Source organism: Pleurodeles waltl, chromosome 2_1 (genome assembly GCF_031143425.1).
Source record: "Pleurodeles waltl isolate 20211129_DDA chromosome 2_1, aPleWal1.hap1.20221129, whole genome shotgun sequence".
Classification (NCBI taxonomy): domain Eukaryota; kingdom Metazoa; phylum Chordata; class Amphibia; order Caudata; family Salamandridae; genus Pleurodeles; species Pleurodeles waltl.
The window spans coordinates 543638777-543661024 of record NC_090438.1 but is presented as its reverse complement, the minus strand read 5'-3'; the positions used below and the strand labels follow the sequence as shown (position 1 = coordinate 543661024).

Below are 22248 nucleotides of genomic sequence, written 5' to 3'. Positions count from 1 at the left end.
AAACCGATATTAGCATCCACCACTCAACATTACCCACTACACAAAGATGCACACAATTGTACCTCTTTAGTTCATGTTCCTTCTAAACAATTTCACCTGACTTGGAAAGTTTTTCATTTGGGGCAAATCGCATATCTAAAGGGAGCTCTAGTTAGGATTATAATGAGCTTGGGTCCTTAAGTTGGGTTTCTCCTTGTATCCTTAGTTCACAATCTAGTATAATTTCTATAACTCAAATCGACCCGTGATTATTTTATTTCTTTGTATATTTAATTTAAATTGATATTATTGATTTTTAAACATAATGTGTAGGTTGGTTATCCTCCTGGTTCCAGAGAAGACCGAATCGGGAGCCTCACAATGGCAGCCAGATAGGAAGTGAAATCTGCTGGAATAACCCTTAACTATGCCTAACTAGCCTTTAGTGATAAATTCCAAAAAGGCTTACTTTACAGCTATCCTTCCATAGCAAACAAAACATAGTGGGAAAGGGGAAGCGCACTAAGAGTAAATCAGTAAGCCCTTTCTTCATTCTGAGGATAGTGAGTAAACAGCCTTACTGGAATTCCTGCATCATGGTGCTACCCTGTCAAATTTATGAGTGCTTATGAGAGCCTTTGGCTCCTATTGGCCCTGTGACCCTACGAATACCATCGTGTTTGAGGCACCCCTTCTTCAAATTCTACAGAGGTCCTTACTTTTCTTCATGCCAAAGTGTTCTTTAACTGCAGATGCATTGTTTAAAGGCCAGCTCTCTCTCCTTAGCCTACCTGCAGAAGCCAGACAGTCATGGAACACAGAGTGCAATGAGACAGCAGAGTAATGGAGTTCTGGGAGGGCAGAAGCAGACATGTAACTGTAGCACCTGTGTATATTTCATTCCAGAGGATAGGAAGAAGGTCACTGATGTATAATAAAGCCAGAATAAGTTCCCCCAAGAAAGCTTGGCTCTGCGGTCAGTGGTGTATGCTGCCTGTGATGAGAGAGAGAGGTCATGGTGATGAAGAAATGTGGGTCCCTAGCATTTAGATGACCTTCACTCATCCATACTCAAAGACTCAACATTCTTATGAATTGGCATCGCCATCTTGAAAAATTGGGAGCAAAACCAGGCTAATGTAAAAAGAACTACAGTTGGAAAGATAAATGCTCTGTATTCCAGATAAAGGTCACTATGTTGATGCAGAATCAGTACTCATATTAAAATTGAACACAAGGGAAATTATTAAATGTGCTGGATAAGAATGTGCTAATCCTTGAGAAGTCCACAGCTTGAGTTCAGTGAAAACCTGATGGGAGACAGGAGGGGAATTTTAGTATCAAGGACCTGGCAAGGAGGATCAGAAGGCAAGAATATTGATATTGAGAACTACATGGCTGAGTTTTTTTTTTACCAGGATAGTACATTTTATATTTAGCATTACAGTGGCCACAGTGTTGACATCAAACAGCAGGGGAGTAATGATGATTCTGAAACATTTAATCTAAATTCTAGAAGTCTGAGACAAAAGAGAGTGTATTAACTGCTGCCATGGGTCATTTCAGTTGGCCATGGTGCCAATTTCCGATCAGCGCTAAATCTAAAGCTGCGAACTTGGTTCAGAGAAGCTTTCTGGGTGATCTGCCCCAAACATTATAGGAGGAGTCAAGACTGGAAGAAGAAATTAGACTAGGGAGAGGATGAAAGCTAGGGGAGAATAATACTTTGAACCAGACAACTGTGATCCTAATCTGGAAAGCGGTTGTGGGGTTAAGGAGAGGACAGGAAATGCTCTCATTATGTTTTTCTAGCTGACGAAGGCTTCACTACCTCCTTCCCCAGGACTTACTTCTGTATTAACAAATACCTCATGAAGGAGAACTGTGTGAAAGGAGAGCCCCACTACCAGGTTATGCTTGTTTGCATTTCAAACGACAGGTTAATATTTTCTACTTCATGGACTGGTATCGAGATTAGCTGGTGTTTCTGTAGTAGGGTGTGTCTTCCACACAACTCTCTAGGACAGGTTGGGATAGTATATGAGTAGAAACTGAAATAGGCCAGTTGATTTGAGAATAAGTAGCTATATCTGATAACAGATACGTTTTTAATTGATATGTAAGCATTAGCCTAAAGCTGGAACGTTAAATAAACCAATATTTTGGGTTGTAGTTTGTGCTCTTGTGTCTCCTTTGGCCAGATTAATAGTCAAGTCAGCGGACATGACTTTGTGCTATTTCACTCTAAAAACAAAATCATGGTATGTGATACACTTAAAACTGACCATTTTCCAAGTTGTGTTAGGAAAAATGAGGACTGGGTTATCACACATTGTATGTCAAGCAACTTAAAGATTTGGGTCAGGGATGTTCCTTGATATTAACGTTAAATAGTCTCATATCAGGTTAGTCACGGTTGATCTTGTTACATTTAAGGTCCACAGCCTGAATGCACCTAATACACAAAATAATAGATGTGAAACCATTGAAAAACCTGAAATTCCCTTTTACAAATTTGGCACATAGTGGTTCTAGAAAAAATCAGTGGCAGTACTGGTACAAAAACAGAATTATCCCACTGAATTCAAACGTTCCTGAAGGGCAATACTTTGATACTATTTGGTGAACAGAAAAATAAGCAAAGCACTTGGATTTAAAAGAACTTTTCATACTGGCTCCTCTTACAGTAGACCCTAAATTTACAGAAAGCCAGGTAGTCTTGAGAGACCAAAGCCATCTGTTTGCTGACACATCTTTAGCTGGCTATCTTTCAAAACATGGTTTCTTTCTGCTGGCCTTGAGACTTTTAAAAGTATAAAGTGAAGAGATACGTCTGTTAGACCTTAGGCGGACATTGAGCCCAGTAAGAATAGTCTGTCCTCTCTTTTCCCACATTCAGAAGACATACACTTGATTTGACTATTCCTTACCTAATTGTTTAATGGGAATTAAAATTAGAAAGCTAATTGTGGGGAAAAAAATAAAGGAATTGTGCTATGCCCAGGGCCACAATGCCCATGACTCAATAGTTTGCAGAACAGAGGTATGGTGGAGGCCTCAATATTTATAGTGGGATCCAGCAGTTTAAAAAGAAAATGGTGAATTATTTTTGCAGATGTTTGGCATTCTAGGGAAAAGAAACTGCTCATTTCTAAAATTATTCAGGCTGATAAACATCTAGATTTAAGTGATTTGCTTTTGATCCGTTTCCCCCCCCCCCCCCCACACCCCCCTCTCCCCCTTTAAAAGTAATGTTGCCACACATTTCTCTGCTTCAGGTTCTTTTTTGCTCACTTGGGCCCTCTCCCTCAGTTCCTACAAACCTTAAGTCCTCTTTCCCATCTCTATAGAGGGCTGCCTGTGCCCAAATTACTAAAGGTGCTGTCACCCTTCCCCTCAACATCTCTTAACCTCTCAAATTCAACCCCATCCATTTTAAACCACCATCAGAAAAAACAATCCTAAATCCAGACTTTGTGTGCGTAGGAATTATAATTAAACCTTCATCTTTCTGCTGTATCAGCCTGGTCCGCTTCAGACCCTCCTCTTCATAAGGGCTTTCCCTTTTTGACTTTCTTCTTAGGGTTAACCCCACTCCCCAAGTCTTCTGTAGTGCTGAAAGGGATGGATTCAGGATTGTGTTGCAGGTGTCTTCTCGTTATTTGCTGACTCACTTCAGATGTTGAAGAATTATCTTCTTTCTCCTTTGCATTGTCTCTGCCTGATAGCAGTCATTTTGTTTTCTCTGTATTTGTTTCAACAAATAAATATTGTGACCAATGTTAACATTTTTTTTTTACTTTGTGTAGGGTTTTGTCTCTCCTGGCAGGGTCAGTAATGATCACGTATTACTTAATGAGCTAACCACATTTTTTTTCCTTCTCTCCTAGCTTTTTTTCCCTATTCAAAAAACAGCAATGTGTGTTGATATTCCCATTGATAGTGGATTTTTTCTTTTTTCATAAAATCAACGACTGGCTTATTATCCCTTCTTCTGTTTAAAGTTATGGTTGTGATAGAGTTGAACATAGGGGGGTCTTTACAACCCTGACGGTCTTCAGACCGCCAGGGTCGCGGTGGCTGTCTGACCACTGCCAAAGCGGTGGTCTGACCGCCACATTAGGACTGTGACTGTTGTGCTGCGGTGTGACTGCCAACACCACCAGGTCTGCTCCACAGGAGGGACTGGGGGCCTAATTCGCCACGGCAGTGCTGCAAGCAGCGCCGCCTGGGGATTACATCCCCCCCTCCACCAGCTTTTACATGGTGCTTGTGCACCCTACGCACTACAGGATTGCCGCCGCTCTATTATGAGCCATTGTGAATTGTTGTAGGCTGTGACCCAGCAGGGAACTCTTATTGGAGCCCACGGGATGGCAGCTGCACTGGCAGCAACCTGACCGTAATGAATTCGGCAGACGGTTTGCCCCCTTTGTGTCCCAGTATTCATCACATCCCCATCCTCTATTTATTTTCTGTTTACTTTTTGTTGTGCTCAAGAAATGAACTCTAAAGGTTATAAACACATATTGAAAAATATATCCCTGATGTCATGAAATAATGTTCTCTGCAATTGGTCCATGAAAATTTTAAGGTCATCAGATCCACAGTCGCAACATTCTGCAATAATGTTCATAGAATGTCAAGTGCAAGGGGCTAAAACATGCCCCAAGATTACATGATCTTTTTTTATTTTTCAAATTTGGCGTGCAGGCTAGAACATGCCTTTTTGTAGAGTCAAGCTCCGAGGTCATAAGGTTAGTGACAGCTTATGTTTAATCAGGCTAAGCAAAACCTAGCAATAGTCCTGTACACATGTCCTGGAGAGGACTATAAACTCAAATAATGTTGTCTTGATGGACAAAAATGGGGATTTACTTGAATATGTTCTGTGCCTTCATAAGTGTGCATTTAGCTTGGGAGCCCCTTTGGTATTTATAAGTAAAAGTTACTCATACAGCTCCTGCGCACCAGCGTTTGGTGGTGCTGTAATAACCTAACTGCAGTGGCAATTGTAGAAGCTAATTTAGGAATACAAAGGTTTTCTAGTGTTTCCTGAAAATAATAAGTGAAGATTTCAAACTAACAGATAAGAGTAGAGAAGTATTTTTATTAGTGACTGTAGTAGATAAGGCACGGTTGCTGAAGGTGACCGTGCTGGTGACTGTGAGATGAAGTTTATCATTCGGCCTTTAATTGTGGGTTGACTCTTCCCCAAAAGAATGTATATGCAATAAAATGTGTTAAGTTTTAAAAAACAGATCTATAGGCTATGAAGGTAAAAACAATTCTTAAATGGGCCAGAAGCCTATGTAATATTTTTAACCAAGGTGAAATATTTTTGTGTTTTCAAACCTTGCAAGTTAAATGGGAAGCTGCATTGTTTCAGGGATTTGTCTGGGCTGATAAGAGTTGCATTGCCATAATCGAGGCAAGATCAAACATATATAATGATCAGAAGAGCATGCAGTCTATTATGTATGAATGGCAGGATATTTCTTGTAGTTTTCCAATGGAAGAAGCAAACACTTGAGATCTTGGAAGCATGAGAGCCACAGATAAGTTGGCATCAAGATAGATTCCCAAATAATAGGCAGTAGCAACTGAAGGAGGGCAGTGACACATTGAGGGCCACATCAGAGAATCCAGTGTCTGTGCCCTTAGGGATCATCTACAGCTCAGTTTTCGTTGAATTTGATTACAAGCAGTTCTGTGATATCCGCTAGCAGACAAGCAGCTGTCTCTGGGCTAGAAAAAGAAGTATTAAGTTCGTCCTTCACAAACCCAAAGATAAATTGTGTGTCTTCAATGTACAAATAAAATGTTGCTCTGAATTTGTTCAACAGTGTGCCAGAGGGTGCATGTAGATATTGAATATAAGGAGAGGAAGTATCAAGCCATGAGGGACACCACAATTGAGAGCTTTGTGCTCCTATGTGTACAGAAGAATTGCTATGATTGGATAAGTAAGCATTTTTATTTATAATTTTGTTTAAACATGAAGCTGGTGAGACATTTAAAACTGGCTCTAGGCTAGACTTAGAATGTACTCCATGCTTACATTAATATGCATGAAGCTCATGTTAGCACCTACATGCCCTGTATTCATTTTTACTGATGTTGGCATTCAGCCATTGGTTAGCCTATTTCACAGAACAATGTTATAAGTGTTTGTTGTGTCTATGGGTGCTATATTTTTAGGAGTTGCTGTGCAGTTCTCTATGTTCCTGATTTACCAGTCTGCAGAGCGTCTCTCTTCTGATTTTGAAATGGAAAAGTCAAAATTAAAAACATTGACCTTGTGCAAACCCCATGAAGTTCCCACTCTAACTTGATCAGTAGGATCAGTTTTACACTGCAATAATTCAAGACCTCTCTTACAGTACTTACTCTTTAATATACCATGCTGTTTCATTTCAGTGGGGCTTCTCCGTGATAACTTGCTTTGGATCTAATGCTGGATGCCACACTGCTTCCCTTTTGTTAGTGCTGTAAATAAAATATTAAATCGGCCTAGCTAGACTGGAGCACTGGTGATCAACATTTATGTCAGTGGCAACCATTTAACTCACTGAGAGATCCTCTCAATTATTTAACACCAAAGTGCTTCTGCAGCAGTCTTTTTAATTAAATGGTGTTATTGTTACTTGTCAAAAAAGAAAGGGACTGGGAGAATTGTGGTCCAGTGTACGGTCTCCCACGACCTTAAGCTTTAAATAAAAATTGTACACTGTTCCAATACATATGTATGCAGAGCCAGGAAATGCCAGTATTTTCAGGAGAGCCCTCAAACATCCACTAGGATGCTGAGCTTCATCATTGGGCAATCTCCTCGTCAGACCGGTACTTCAATGTCTGGCGGACCACCCCAATCAAGGTGGTGGTACTCAACCGAAGATAGTATAGCAGATGTGGTTAGGTCTGCAGAAAAAAACTGACTATTAGAAAAAAGTAGGAGAGACTAATAAGTTAAAATTGGCTCTTAGCCTTATGCATCATAATTTAATGACTCAGGAAAAGGATCAGGCCAAGATTAAAAAAGAAAAGAGGGGAGTAAATGCGGGGAATAATGTCCCACTATACTCCATGGAAGGAAAAAGGTAGTGTACCTAGTCCTAGCACAATCTGGTCAACATGTTTTGCGCCTCTATGGGCAAAAGCTAATCCCTTGGCACTTCATGAGGACCATAACAACTACTTCTCCTATTTATCTAAGGAATAATAAGTACTGGAAAGTCACTTACTGAATGAGGACTACTTGTCACCGTTAATAGGTCAATAGGTCGCCCAACCCATAGTAGAGAATAGGCATCATAGGAACACGCAAGCCTCAAACCTGTCTACAGGCACGCGACTCAGGGCAGGTTCACTGAGAGACCGGAGTGAGACACAATAATTCTCCTTTGGTTTGAGGCTTGCGTGTTCCTCGGATGCCTATTCTCTAATATGGGTTGGGTGACATATTGACGGTGACAAGTAGTCCTCCAGCACTTATTATTCCTTAGATAAATAGGAGAAGTAGTTGTTACGGTCCTGATAAAGCGCCAAGGGATTAGCTTTTGCCCATAGAGGCGTGAAACATGTTGACCAGATTGTGCTAGGACTAGGACGCGTTGACATGAAGTTACGCTACGTCGCCTTCCTACACGCAGACATGCTGGGGAAAAGAAATTCCAGACCCAGTTTGGCCCCTGGGAAGGTTTCTAAAGTAAGGAATCTGTGACTGGATCCTGTTTTTACCAAATAATGCTTTACCCTAGGTAAGAAACGTGTTCTTCACTGACTATATCTTTGCCTTATACCCTGACTGCAGCCTCCTGCTTTTCTGCTAGGATTACACTTTATAAATACCACATATATACATCTAGTTTGGGAAAGTAGAGGCATAGATCACTCAAAAGGCATTGGTGAGGGCTTTTTTATTGCCAAGGCAGTGAAATTCAAGAACAAGAGTAACTACAGTACTAAAATTGAAGAATAACTGCTGGAGGCAGAATTGCAGCATAAATCAATGTTATAGCCTCAGTGGCATAAGGTGATTACGTCTAGAATCCAAGTAAAGGTGATAGAGACAGTTAGTGCTAACTGCATCTTAGCAAAACTAGATCTTAAATATGAAGGAAAAGGCCACATGGCAAGGAGACTCTCATAACCAACTGAGGACACATCTGGCTCAGGGTTTTGAGGCCGAAATGCAAAATGTTAGTCGTCAGTGCATGAGTGAGGAATATGAGAAATTACCTCACTTGGAAGGTTTCGGTCAAACGGTAAATGCTGTTGAGCCCACTGAAAAGGGGAAAGGCAGGACTTCTTGGGATCTGCTAACTTTCTTATCTTGTCAGATTAGGTGTTGGATGCTTAAAAAAAAATTGTAATTGTAGCCATAAGTAGAAGAGATGCAAGGGCCTGAATGGTCTTTATAGAAAAGGCTCTGGTAAAGTCTTGGTCCTCACCTGCTGAGGATGTGAACTGATTTTATGAAGACCATCATCTTCTCCTGGACAGTCACAACCTTCATTACAGCAACAACTGTTTCCTTATTATTCAAAACCTGGTAAAGACCCATCCTTCCCATACATCTTACTGGTCAATCTGTCATCTGAACTTAGATGCCAAACTCTTCAGAAGGATTCTATGAGTTTATGAGAAAAGATAAGGATTCTGGCATCTAGAGTAGATAAGCTAATGCCTAAGCTGATACATACTGACCAGGCTGAATGCTTAGAAATCAAACTCAGAATAACACTAAAAAGATTCATCTCTTCATAGATGTTACATAGCAAAGGGGCGAGGAGGTGGTCCTTTTCTTATTAGAAGCTGAAAAGACATTTGACAGATTGCCAGACATGCTGCATGTTATGATTTGTGGGTATGTATGCAGTAGGTAATGGCCAACTATTGGAACCGAGTGACAAGGGTCAAAATGAATGGTAGGCTATCTGACATTATTTGCAACATGAAATTTGTGATGCGTTTGGAAAAATAAACACCAGGTTGTCTGAACAATTAACTGCCTATACCCTCTCTATGTAATATTACTTATTTGTAATAAGTCCATACTCACTGCTGAGGTGCCTTTGATTTGGGTGGGAAAAAACTGGTTACACCACTCTCAAAAAAGCCCACAGCCTATGCTATCTATTTGAGCAATTAACACCCAGTTTCATTGCTGTCCTTTCTAGTGAAAATGCTCTAAAGGTTTAACAGCTATCATCTTGAAGTGACACAAGATTTTGGATATAGCTCAGGTCATTTTTTAGGGTAGAAACTCTGATTTGCCTTTTTGATCAGTTGCAAGTTCTAGCAGTCTAGGGCTTTTCATCTACTCTGGTTCTGCTAGGCCTGTCTGACCAATGTAATACAATTTAACATGAAAAATTTATTCTCATGCAAACTGGGACATTGCTGTCCTGGCTCGGGACTTAGTTACTTCATACTTGCAATAGCGGGCATAGGCAGTTTATTTGCCCCCCTTCTACTCAGAATTCAAACCATTAAACCACAGGATTAATTTTTGAGCCTGACACTTTTTAACCTTTATATCTGTCCAGAAACTTTGGTGATTGATTCTTTTGGGTTCAGCTTTATGATCTTTGCAGACAATACACACATTTTTATTTCAATTTTAACATCATTCATCCCAAACATTGGCCAAATTTCATGTATGGTTGACAGCAGTTTGCTCGTGGCTTGAGTTAAACCTTTTGAGGTTTAATTCAGACTAGTCAAAAGTGATGTGTATGCTGGCTTGTAGGTTTTTAAAGCTCTCTCTACTATCTTTGGTCACTGCATTCTGGCCTTTATTCCCCAGTGGCTACCAAGAACTGTAATTTGGTACTTCATTTGGATGCAGATCTTTTCCTAAATAGTCAAGTGAGCCATGAGTCAACAGAGGAGGGTTCTATGAAAGATTGTTTCAGCTGTGCCAGCCCTGACTTGTTGCTTGCTTGTACAGGCCTAAACCTATTCCACCTTGTCCACTGCAACTCTCTTCTTGGGTCCGGCATCCGCCAGTTATCTCCTCTGCAGCATATTCAGGCCATGACAGCAAAGTATGCTCTTCAAGGCCACATAACTCCTCAGCTACACTAGCTCTGGATTTTCTGCATTGGTTGCCAGTATCGAAGTGTATTGTTTTTAAAACAGTGTTACTTGTTTCAGGTCTTGTGCCAATATGGCACTCTGTATTTGCAACAGAAATTCACTTAATATGTTCCAGCAAGCAGTCTTGAATCATCTTCTGCCTGCTTCCTGGCAGTGCCCTGATTTAGTTGCTCCAGAATGGGTGGTCATGCATACTTTGTCAGTTCTGCAACAGCTGACTTCACACTTGCACCTTTACAGTCAACCCATGCCTTTTAGAAAATGCTTGAAACCTGGCTCTATATTGTTTTTGGCCTAGGACTGACTCATACCTTGTCTGATGAAAGTGTACTATCAGAGTCAGGACACCTTTTATGCCTATGTGGATGACATCCTGCTGACCATGATAGATCTGTACTAGTCTATAACAAAACTGACGAATAAGCTTTGAGCCTTTCAATCACTCTCCATCTTCAAAATGTTGGTTATCATCAAACGGCTCATCCTAACCGTGCCCAATAAGAATTTGTTGTAGCTCTGAGTGTACTCTTATTTCACATGGCCGGGGGTGGCTATTACGGATTTGGGCATGTATTAGTTATCATTCACTCTAAATACCCTAATATGGATTCTCACAACCCTCATAGAAGCAGCTAAGAATGAGCTGGTGAAACCATATAGTCTTATTTGTAGCAAGAGTGGCATCATTTAATATGTAATTTGTAGGAAATGTCCCCTTTCTACAGCAGCACCGTGGAATTTTTTGCTTTCGTGCTGAACCATATTTTTCTGGCTATAGAATTCTGCATTTTACCCCTGCTCGCAAGTGGTAAAGTGGATGTGCTCCCTTTTCGACACAATGAAATTGGTATACACCTGATTGGCATGAGTCCCTAATACATGGTGCAAAGAGTACCCAGGGCATGTAAGTTAAATTTCACTCGTGGGCTGCAGCAGCTATTGTGCTATCCACTATAGTGACAGGGTGCAACATTTTCTTCAGGCCTAGCATTGCATCCTGATAGTGGCAGTTTAAAAACAATTTGACTTGTCAGAATAACCAAGTTTGACAATTCAAGACCTTCCTTTTAAATGTTTAGAAGTCACTGTTTTGAAGGTAAGGAAGCATGGTATTTAAAAGTAGGACATGTTGGAATTTAATGTTAAACATGTCCTTACAGTGATAAAGCCCCAAAGGCTATTTTCACTGTAGCAGGGCTGGCTAGTCCGTAGTAAAACAATCTGCTACGTTATCACATTCAGTAATGCTAATTTCAGTTAGGAAATAGCTTGTCAAATAATTAAACAACTACTTTTAATAGTTATCGCAAAGGGAAAGAGGATTCCAAAACAACTCTTGTGTATCCACTCTCTTGTTGCCGGAAGATCCTGCTTTGTTCTACCAGCCTTCTGTTTGTGAGTCAATTGGGGGTATAGTAACTGCCTCAAATTGCGTTTTAATGTTAGATTTGGGAGGACACTGTGAATACCAAAGTATAGTATCTCCCACCCCCACCCCCCCACACACAAACACACACAACACACACTCCCTGCCCTCAGAGCCGAAATTTAGCGTGGTGTAGGAAAGTAGCCTTTTTTTAGCATGTTTACCAACACTTTTTGCCTGTTTGTCAGTGTGTTTGACTGTGTTCACTGGGATCCTGCTAACCAGGACCCCAGTGATTATCCTCTCTCGTTTCTTACTTGGTAATTTGTACCATTTTCACCCCACCTGTGGCATATTGGTGCCCTCATGTAAGTACCTAGTATATGGTACACAGGTACCCATGGCATTGGGATAATAGGGGATCCCCATGGGTTGCAGCATGTATTATGCCACTCAAGGGGAGCCCATGTAAAGTGTTCTGCAGGTCTGCCGTTGCATCCTGCATGAAAGAGTGCATGCACCCTTTTTCACCATAGGTCACTGCACCAGGTCACTATAAGTCACCCCTGTGGCAGGCCCTCCCAGCTCAAAGGGCAGGATGCAAGTACCTGTGTGTGAGGACACCCCTGCACTAGCAGAAGTGCCCCACGAACTCCAGTCCAATTTTAATGGACTTCGTGTGTGTGGGGATGCCATTATATGCATGTACTGGGCATAGGTCACTACCTATGTCCAGCTACATAATGGTAACTCCGAGCCTAGGCATGTTTGGTATCAAACATGTCGGAATCCTATCCCAATACCGTTGCCAGTATTAGATGTATGATTCCATGCACTCTTGGGCTCCTTAGAGCGCCCCTAGCATTGCTCCTACCAGCCTTCTGGGGTTTTCCAGGCAGCCCGAACTTTCCCCCTGAGACAGGTTTCTTCCTTCCTGCTGCTTGAACAGCTCAAAGTAAGGAAGGCGGAGCAAATGATTTGAGGGGTGGGGGCCCTCTCTGTTTCGAAATAGATGTTACATGGCTTGGGAAGGGCAGCCTCCCCAAGCCACTGGTATGCTTTGAAGGGCACATTTGGTGGCCTCTGTGCATAAATCTGTCTACTCCAGTTCAGGGACCTCCAGTCCGTGCTCTGGCATGAAACTGGACAATGGAAAGGGGAGGGACCACTCTCCTGAACATCACCAGCCCAGGGGTGGTGCCCAGAGCTCCTCCAGAAGGTCACTAGGTTCTGCCATCTTGCATCCAAGGTTGGCAGGGACCTCTGGGAGCATCTGAGTGGCCAGGTTAGGTAGGTGATGTCAGAGCCACCTCCTGATAGGTGGTCACCTGGCTAGGTGACCAATCTCCCTTTCAGGGCTATTTAGGGTCTCTCTCTTGGGTGGGCCATCAGATTCGTCTTGCAAGATTCCAGCAGCACTCTTCTGCAACGTTTATTGGACTTCTAGCCACTAGAACCGTGACTGGACCCTCCAGGAAACACTAATCTGCATCCACGACAAAGACTCTGCTTGCAAGATTGTTTCCACAGCTGCTTTCAACTTCTGCAACATTTCCCCAGCTGTGCATCATCTGAGGGCAGCAAGTCTTCAGTCTGCACAAGAAGAAAAAGGAATCTCCCTTGGAGTGAAGGACTGCAATGACAACTGGCTGTGTGGATCTCCTCTCATCCTGAGCTGCGTGGATCCTACATCATGGGTGGCGGTCCGGAATAGTCCCCTTGGTCCTCTCTAGCAGTTATCCAACTTTGGTGGAGGTAAGCCCTTGCCTTCCCACGTAGGACAGTACCACCATGCACCCGTCTCTTGCAGCTGCCAAGGCTTGTTTGCATCTCCTCAAAGAGATCTTCAGGCTTCGTCTAGCCCTAGCCCCCAGCACTCCTTCGTGCGACGCACAGCCCCCTGCATGCTTCTCCTGCAGCTTGGAACTCTTCTCCAGTTGTGCTGCGTGAGCTCCTCTGTGACTCCTGGTTCCTCATCCAGTGGGTCTCGTGTGGGGGCTGCCTCTACTTCTGTGGACTCTCCACCTTGCTGAGGGTCCCTCTTGGACTCCCTCCGTAGGTTGAGCCCTCTGGGACCTTGCTGGTCCCCAGGAGCCAGGAGCCCCACTTTTGCTTCACCGCGACTTCTGCCTTTGCCAAGGCTTGTTGGTGGCTTTTCAACGCCACTGACTGGCTGCAATCTTCTGTCTGGCTTGGGACGTCGGCTGCATCCTCCAGGAACTCTTCCCCTACTCCAGGGCTGCATCCTACCGTCAAACAACTCCTGCATCCACTGATGGGTGGGTAGTAGCTCCTACTCCTCCTGGACTCTTCTGTGACTTCTGGACTTGGTCCCCTTCTTCCACAGGTCTTCCTACTCTTACGGAATCCACGACTGGTTTCCTGCAGTCTTGTCTGGGTGCTGCATTTTCTTTTTCTTCCTTTTTTGGAAGTTTGGGGAAAATCTAGTAATTTACTCCTTTTCTGCTGGTTGCTAGGGTGCACTGTAGTACTTACCTTTGGGGTTTCCTAGTACCCCCAGCTCCCCTCTACACATTCCACTTACCTAGGTGCGGGTCATGTGTTCGCATTCCATTTTTTTTAGTATATGATTTGGGCTCCCCCAGGGTCACTATTGTCTAACTGCATTTGCACTGTTTTCTATCACTTTCTATGCCTATTGCTGATATCTAGTGTATATATTTGGTGTGTTACTCACCTCCTATTGAAGAGTTGCCTTTCTAGTACTTTTTGGTATTATGTCACTAAAATAAAGTACCGTTATTTTTGTAACACTTGCTGGCGGTGCAATCCTTGGTATTACGACCGCGGCACCGGGACCAGTGGTTTACCGCCACGTTGGTCCCGGCGGTTGTAATTCCCCAGGGCAGCGCTGCTTGCAGTGCTGCCCAGGGGATTACTAGTCCCCCTCCCGCCAGCCTTTTCATGGCGGTAGGAGCCGCCATGAAAAGACTGGCGGAAAGGGGGAGTCGCAGGGAAAGGGGAGTCGCAGGGCATGGGCAGTGCAGGGGCCCCCTGGCACAGCCTCATGGAGCTTTTCACTGTCTGCATAGCAGACAGTGAAAAGGGTGACGGGTGCAACTGCACCCGTCGCACGGCCGCAACACTGTCGGCTCCATTTGGAGCCGGCTCCTGTGTTGCGGGCGACATGCCGGCCCAGCGGGGATGTTGTAATGGCCACCGCGGAAGTGCGGCCACATTGGCGGCCGCGCGTTGATTACGCCGCCCGCCAAAGTTGTAATGAGGGCCTTAATGTTTTCTTTCATGTGTGTAAGTGTTGTGTGACTACAGTGGTATTGCATGAGCTTTGCATGTCTCCTAGATAAGCCTTGGCTGCTCATCCACAGCTACCTCTAGAGAGCCTGGCTTCTAAAAACTACCTACACTACACTAATTGGGGTACCTGGACCTAGTATAAGCCGTAAGTACCTTAAGTACCCACCAGACACCAGACCAGCTTCCTACATGTGGTCACAGACTTCCACCATCTTAAAAATCTGCATTGCGGATAGGGTTTGTCCCAGGAACTTGTATCCCATTGCTGAGGCGAAGTCCAAGAGTCCTGTCGACAAATAGCTCATGCCAGACATAAATGTGATGTTTCCAGGCACCCACTTTAGAACACTCCTGGACCTGTGGAAGATGACAGAACCTGAGACTCGAGAAAAACCCTGAAGGATTGGACCTGCGCTCGCTTGTACACAGGACAAGGAAGTGGACTCCAAGGGTCCTACGGCTGACCTTGTGTTAAAGCTATAGATGGGGACACATCAAGTGAAAAGGGGTCTTTGCTTGCAACTGCCCAGTCACCCTGTGGAACTGAACCTGGATAGGACCATTCTTTTGGCCTCTACCAGACATCCTGTGAGCCTATAAGTTCCTTTCCTGGGATTTGGGGGCGAGGGGTGCTTCAGAAGTGTATCCATCTGGTAGGTTGGGACTTCAGACTTTAGCTTTGTAAAATCTTCGACCAGGACAAACCTGGTTGGTGTGTCTGACTGGCTGCCCATCACAGTCAGCTTCAATTAGACCCCGGTCTAACGTGAACATTAACAGTTATTGGCATGTTATGCTTCTTTGGGCTATTTCTGCTTAAAACTTTAGAAAAGTTCTGCTTATTCAATTTTTATCATTTTGGTTTATTATGTTCATTAAATTTTACATTTTGTTTCTAATTAACTACTGCATAACTATTTAACACATTTCCTTAAGTTAAGCCTGTCTCCTTTGTGCCATAGATACCAGGCAGTTGATCTCAGGTTCATAGATTGTAAGGATTCTCACTGACAGTGGTTTTGATTAGTCCTTGAGGTGGGTAGTCGCCCACCCCAATTAATAATCCAGCAGCACAGAAAACATCAGGTTAGAAATGTTAGTTGATTTATCCCAGGGGCAATTAAGTCTTTCATGCAAATCCAAGAAGACTTTTACTGATCAAAACTGAGATATTTTAGTACTTAAAGATGCTGACCTGGTTATTTCACCTCCTAGTTAAACAGGGATTAATGACTTTAAAAAGACTGTTCCTCTGTACTCGGACCAGTGAGAAGCTTCTCCTACAAATGCTTTGATAAAATCCGGTTTGGGTAGCCATGCGCTATATAAGCACTTTTAATTGTATTGTATTGGTGATGCACACATGATAAATGTTCACTGAAACCGCTTTCTGCACATCATTTTTGTGCCATATAGTTTTATAGGTAAAACTGTATATCTGATAGAGGCATCTGGTTGCAGATCCCTTACCTTAGAATTTCCCCCAGGTGTCAGTCTTGATCTAGAGATTTTTCTAGAGCAGTACCCTTGCATGTCATTAGGCGGTGTTAATTGGTTCCAAGTATGAAGTCACAGCTCTTATATAGACGCCACTCCGGTGTGCTGAGTACTTTTCTTTCCACGCCAGCCAGTGCTGATCTGAAGAGAGCTTCACCTCTGTCAGTTTTTGACTGGCCTTTTTTCAATTTTTTGTCAGCTTTTTTGAGGAGTTACCTCCATGGTGTGTCGAGGGATGTCATTGAGGAAAACTGGTTCAAGCCCTGCAGGTCCTGTCATCGGGCGATATCCATGATGGATCCGCACCTTGTGTGCTTTTGGTGTCTCGAGCACGACCATGACCCAAAATCGTGCTCTGAGCGTCAGAACATGCATCCAGAGGCCTTGAGGGAGTGATCCCTAAGCTGATGATGGCCCGAGGCTCAACTCCGCGCAGGTCGCAGTCTCAGTCGGGAGGAAGGTCTCTGGATTGCTCGCAGCCTCTCCCCTCTTCGTCGTTCCACTCCCAAGTCCTTGGAATGATTGAGTACATCGAGTCTTAAGAACAAGTCGAAGACGACAAAATGTTCTACGACTTTCCCTCATCCGTCGGCCAAACAAGGAGCAGGAGTGTCGTCATTCTTGGTCTCCCTCTGTGGAGCATGCCCCTGGGCCAACTCCGGACCTCCCCAAGTTTCCGGAAGCCAGAGCAACCCCTGCCGAACTGAAACAGTTCTATGAAGCCATGCACCTCATTTTTGGGCAGTCCCACACCACTGGCATGCCTTCGGGCCTTGCAGATTCAGAATGGCCCCCTTGGGGTACCACACCAGAGGCTTCGGCCTCAGCTCCGAGGGGCACCTATGGATCCATGCTTTGATTCAGGACTGTCTGTCGTACTACCTCAACCTTCCTCGACTCTGGTCCTGACACTCCCGGCGCTGTCCCATTCTCATTGATGACTCCAACACAGAGACAAATTGGCATTGTGCGATGCTGTCAGGAGCCTTGCCTCCTAAGTCAGATCCAAAGTCCCTTTCTTATGGACTATGCTATGGTGAGGAATGAGAGGGTTTCGCTGGATCCTTTAGAATACTAGCTCCAAGACCCTATGGACTGGAGTACAGACTTGGGAGAATCCACTAAACTGGAAACCTCCCCAGATACTGGCATGCTTTCTCCCTCTACCGTGGCTCCGGAGGCGGGAGCGTCATATTCTGTGGTTTTGCAAAGAGCAGCTGATGTCTTGAATCTTGAGTTGTCTTTGGTGACAGTCAGGACTAACCGCCTGACAAAGCTGCTTCAGCCTGGAGCTTCATCTTCCGATGCCCTGTTCCCATTCATTGAAGCCCTTACAGATGTCCTAAAGGGAATATGTTTTCTTCCACCAGCCTGGCATTGTGGTCTGTGAACACCAGATGCCTTTTGGGCTGGGCTATTACTCCCACACACTGTGGCATACGGTTGTGCAAGTGCTGCCACAGGTCCTGGAGGAGGCCCAGGCAGCACTTTCCCAAGCAGCTGCTGACAGGAGAGACGCAGGAAAATTCACGATCCAGTGTAGACTGGACACAACCAACTAACTGGTAAGAGCGGTTTCATCGACAGTGGCCCCTAAGCTACCACACTTGGTTGATGACGTCTGGCTTTTCGGGGGATTTTGAAACCAATCTTATGGACATGCCGTTTGATGGTCCTGTCTCTTCAGAGAAAAAGCAGACTCTGCGTTTGGGCGCTTCAAGGATTCCCATGCTACGGCCAGGTTCTTGGTCCTCACGGCGGCCCCACGTTCACCTCAGTCTACTTTACACCCCTTAAGTGGCTATAGAAGGGGTGCCCACCATGTCTGTTCGAGTCCAGCCATCGTGCCACGCATGCTGCTCAGCCTCTGTGTGACGGGGGACGTTGGACCTACTGACCTCGAAGATCAGGGAGCCAGCAGTCTGGCCAGTCTAACAAGATCCCACACCCCGCAACTGCCTCCAAACCTTCCTAGTCTGACTCTTACCCACCAGGGACCAGTTGGAGGCAGGATCAATCATCACCTGCTCTGCTGGCAATCCATCATGTCGGACAGGTGGGTTTTGCAGATAGTCCAAAGGGGCTATTCCCTCCCCTTCAAGGCTACCCCTCCATCCATGCCACCATCCTATGTTCAGATGATGCAGGATCACTTGCCACTTCTCCGAGCTAAAGTTATGGCTCTCTTGGCCAAGGAAGCCATAGAGAGAGTTCCTGTGCCAGAAGTAGGTTGTGGTTGCCATTCCCGCTTCTTTCTGGTACTCAAAAAGGACAAGCGCCTCTGCCTTGTCTTGGTGCTTTGGTCCCTCAATCTCTTCATCAAAAAGAAGTTCAAAAAGCTCACTCTGGCGCGGGTTCTTTCTCTGCTCTGGACCCAGGAGACTGGATGGTAGAGTGTGACTTGTTGGATGCTTTTTTTCACATTCCCATCCTGCCTGCCCACAGATGTTACTCGCGGTTCATGGTTGGCCTTGAGCACTCTGTTTATCATGCTTCCCTTTTTACCCTTACCAGCATCCCTCGGGTGTTCACCAAGGTGATGGCGGTGGTCTCAGCTCATCAGATCAGGGGTTTCAGTCTTCCCCTCTCTCGATGACTGGCTGTTGAAAGCGGGTTCTGGTCTCGGGCGGAGTCCGGACTTCACATTAGCCTTGTGATCCGGCTAGCATTGAAGGCATTTCTTCCCTCAGTCAAGATGGTGCAGGTGTTCCTGGACAACACTACTGCCATGCTGCTCTGCAACAAGCATGGCGGGGTGGGATTGTGGACCCTTTGTCAGGAGGCTCTGCGCCTCTGGACGTGGCTGTAACAGCAGGGCATATTCCTGGTGGTTCAACAGCTGGCAGTCTCTGTGAACGCCATAGCAGAAGAACTCAGCCAAAAATGCCTGCCGGATGACGTCTCCATCCGGAGGTGGCAGCAGTTCTCTTTCAGCAATGGGGAGAGCCTTAGTTAGATCTGCTCACCTTCACCGAGAAAACACAATGTCTGTAGTCCTACGCATTGGAATTTGCACAGCAGCAATCACTTGGAGACGGTTATCGTCTCGAGTGGAACTCAGGCCTCCTGTACACATTTCTACCAATATCACTTCTGCCATGAGTTCTCGAGAAGATTAAGAATAACCAGGCTCAAGTGATCCTTGTGGCTCCAGACTGGGCACGGAGAGTCTGGTATCCCGAGTTGTTGAGCATGTTCATCGATCCTCTTATCGTCCGTTGCAGGGGAGGATTTCTGCACCCAAACCTGTCTACTGTCCATCTTCTTGCATGGAGATAGAGCAGCGACAGTTGACAGCTTTTGAACTTCCACCCAAAGTTTGTAACATTATATTGGCAGCCAGGCATCCCTCAACCAAAACCCCTGTTGTCGGCCGAAATTTGTGGCATGGTGCACAGACAAGTTAGTTGACCCTTTTTCTGCCCCTCTTTCTGATATTCTGCTGTTTCTTTGGCCCAGCAGGCTTTTGGTATGGGCACTCAAATGTTATTTGGCTGCAATTTTTGCTTTTTTGAGGTCGCCTGATCAATCTTGTTTGTTTAAGTCTCATATTGTAAATATGTTCTTCAAAGGTTTTTGCACATGTTTGCTCCTTCCCCATTCATTATGCCAAAATGGGATTTGAATTTGGTTTTGACATTGATGATTTGCGCTCCTTTTACGCATCGCCACAATTGTCCTCTCAGGCTTCCCGCTCTGAAAACAGTCTTCTTTGTCTCACAGGGTGAGTGAGCTGCAGGCATTGCCATCTTAGCCAATCTACCTTTTCACCTGTCCTGACCGTGTTGCTTCACACTAGGGCTTCCTTTTTGCCAAAAGTTTTCATGCCCTGTCATGTATGCCAATCCATCATCTTGCCTACTTTTTACGCACCCCCACATCCTTCTAAGGAAGAGGGGAGACTCCAACGCTGGACCCAAAGAGAGTGTTGGCGTTTTACCTCGATTGTACAAAAGAGTTCTGGGTAGATGATCAACTCTGTTGGTTATGTGGGTGTGAAGAAAGCTCAGGCAGTGCAGAAGCAGACTGTCTCCGGATGGGTTGTCCTCTGCATTAAGATTAGATTTGCACTGGCCTAAAAGCAGCCCCCGGAGGGATTGCGAGTTCATTCTACCCATGCAAAAGCTGCTACCACTGCATTAGCATGCAGAGTTCCAGCCTGGACAACTGGCAGGCAGCAACGTGGGCATCCCTGCACACCCATCCTCCCCACTCTGCAAACTGATTTCTAGGGAGAGAGGCCCTAGTTTTGTCAACACTAGTGGTCAGTGTTCATCATGGCTTTGTGCTTCTGGCATAGAAAGTCGTGAAAAGAAACTTGCATAAGCCCAACAAGGTGGCATTTATATAGAACCCATAACCTTATATATGGCGTGGATGACGCTGATGTCGGGTGCAGAGCCTATCCATGCCACTAATGGTGTGCTGGCGAACTGCTCGGGAAAAATCTCCGGATCCAGGGCGACGCCTGGGGGAAACTCTAAGGTAAGGAATCTGCTTCTAGATATTGTTTCTACCAGATAAGGTGTTACTAAAGGTAAGTAACTTGTTGGCTATGCAAATTAAGTGGACATTTTAATGAAAAATGTGTTGTCCATAAATGATAGTGCACTACCACACACTGCCTTAGTTAAATTAAAAATAAATCACCAGCCTCATTTCTATCAAAGATAATTCCCAAAAGTTTGTAATTCAAAAAATTGGGCCATGGTTCCAAACCGTTTGGGAAGTACTGTTTCAGAGGATGCACTTCGGCATAGGTTCTTCATTAGTGAAATATCTAGAGGTGATGTTGGAAGGTTTCCCTTCAAATGCATCTTATCCTTTACACTCCATATTATATGAGAAAATATTTCTTCGTAACCAGGGGCAAAACAAGCAACATTGGCATTTTGAGAATCACCCACTGCCCCTTTCATAGACCTGTGACTTCAGAGTGCAGTGCCATTTTTCGGGTTTGAAAAGCTGGAGTATAGTATTTAAAGGCACTTAAGGAAAATGTGTAGATCTGTAGTTGTCTATCTAGCTTATTTAGCTTGAAACTGCACAAAACTGACACTTTAAAAGGCTGCAAGGGCTCAACATCCTTGACCAGGAGTCTCTCTAAGATAATCATGTAGGCATATTAAAAAGAAAATTGAAGGGCGGCATATAAAGAAAAATAAAGGGTGCCTGTAGGAAAATGTCACTGTTGGCATGGTTACCCCCTAACTTTTTGCCTTTTGTTGATGCTAGTTATGATTGAAAGTGTACTGGGACCCTTCTTACCAGGCCCCAGCACCAGTGTTCTTTACCAAAAACTGTACCTTTGTCTCCACAATTGGCACAGCCCTGGTACACAGATAAGTCCCTTGTAAATGGTACCCTTTGTACCAAGGGTCCTGTGGCCAGAGAAGGTCCTTAAGGGCTGCAGCATGTATTATGCCACCCTGGAGACCCCTCACTCAGCACATGCACACTGCCTCACAGCTTGTGTGTGCTGGTGGGGAGAAAAAGACTAAGTCGACATGGCACTCCCCTCAGTGTGCCATGCCCACAACCCACTGCCTGTTGCATAAGTAAGTCACCCCTCTAGCAGGCCTTACAGCCCTAAGGCAGGGTGCACTATACCACAGGTGAGGGCATAGCTGCATGAGCACTATGCCCCTACAGTGTCTAAGCCAATTCTTAGACATTGCAAGTGCAGGTTAGCCATAAAGAGTATAGGGTCTGGGAGTTATGCCATTGTGGGATTTATTGAGAAATGCATACAGAGGGCATCTTAGAGATTGTCCCTGCAAACCAGCCCAACTACTAGTGCTAGGCTGAACAGTTTCTGCCAGCCTGCCACATCCAGACGGGTTTCTGGCCACATGGGGTGAGTGCCTTTGTGCACTCTGTGACCAGGAACAAAGCCTGTCCTGGGTGGAGGTGCTTCACACCTCCCCCTGCAGGAACTGTAACACCTGGCAGTGAGCCTCAAAGGCTCAAGCCTGGTGTTACAGCGCCCCAGGGCACTCCAGCTAGTGGAGATGCCTGTCCCCTTG

General features: G+C 44.8%; 1 protein-coding gene across 50 annotated transcripts in view; it reads left to right on the top strand.

The window, feature by feature from the left end:
- The window catches only part of CLASP2 (cytoplasmic linker associated protein 2), a 1425897-nt gene that overhangs the window by 1150812 nt on the left and 252837 nt on the right, over window positions 1–22248 (top strand). The gene's annotated exons all lie outside the window — the stretch shown is intronic.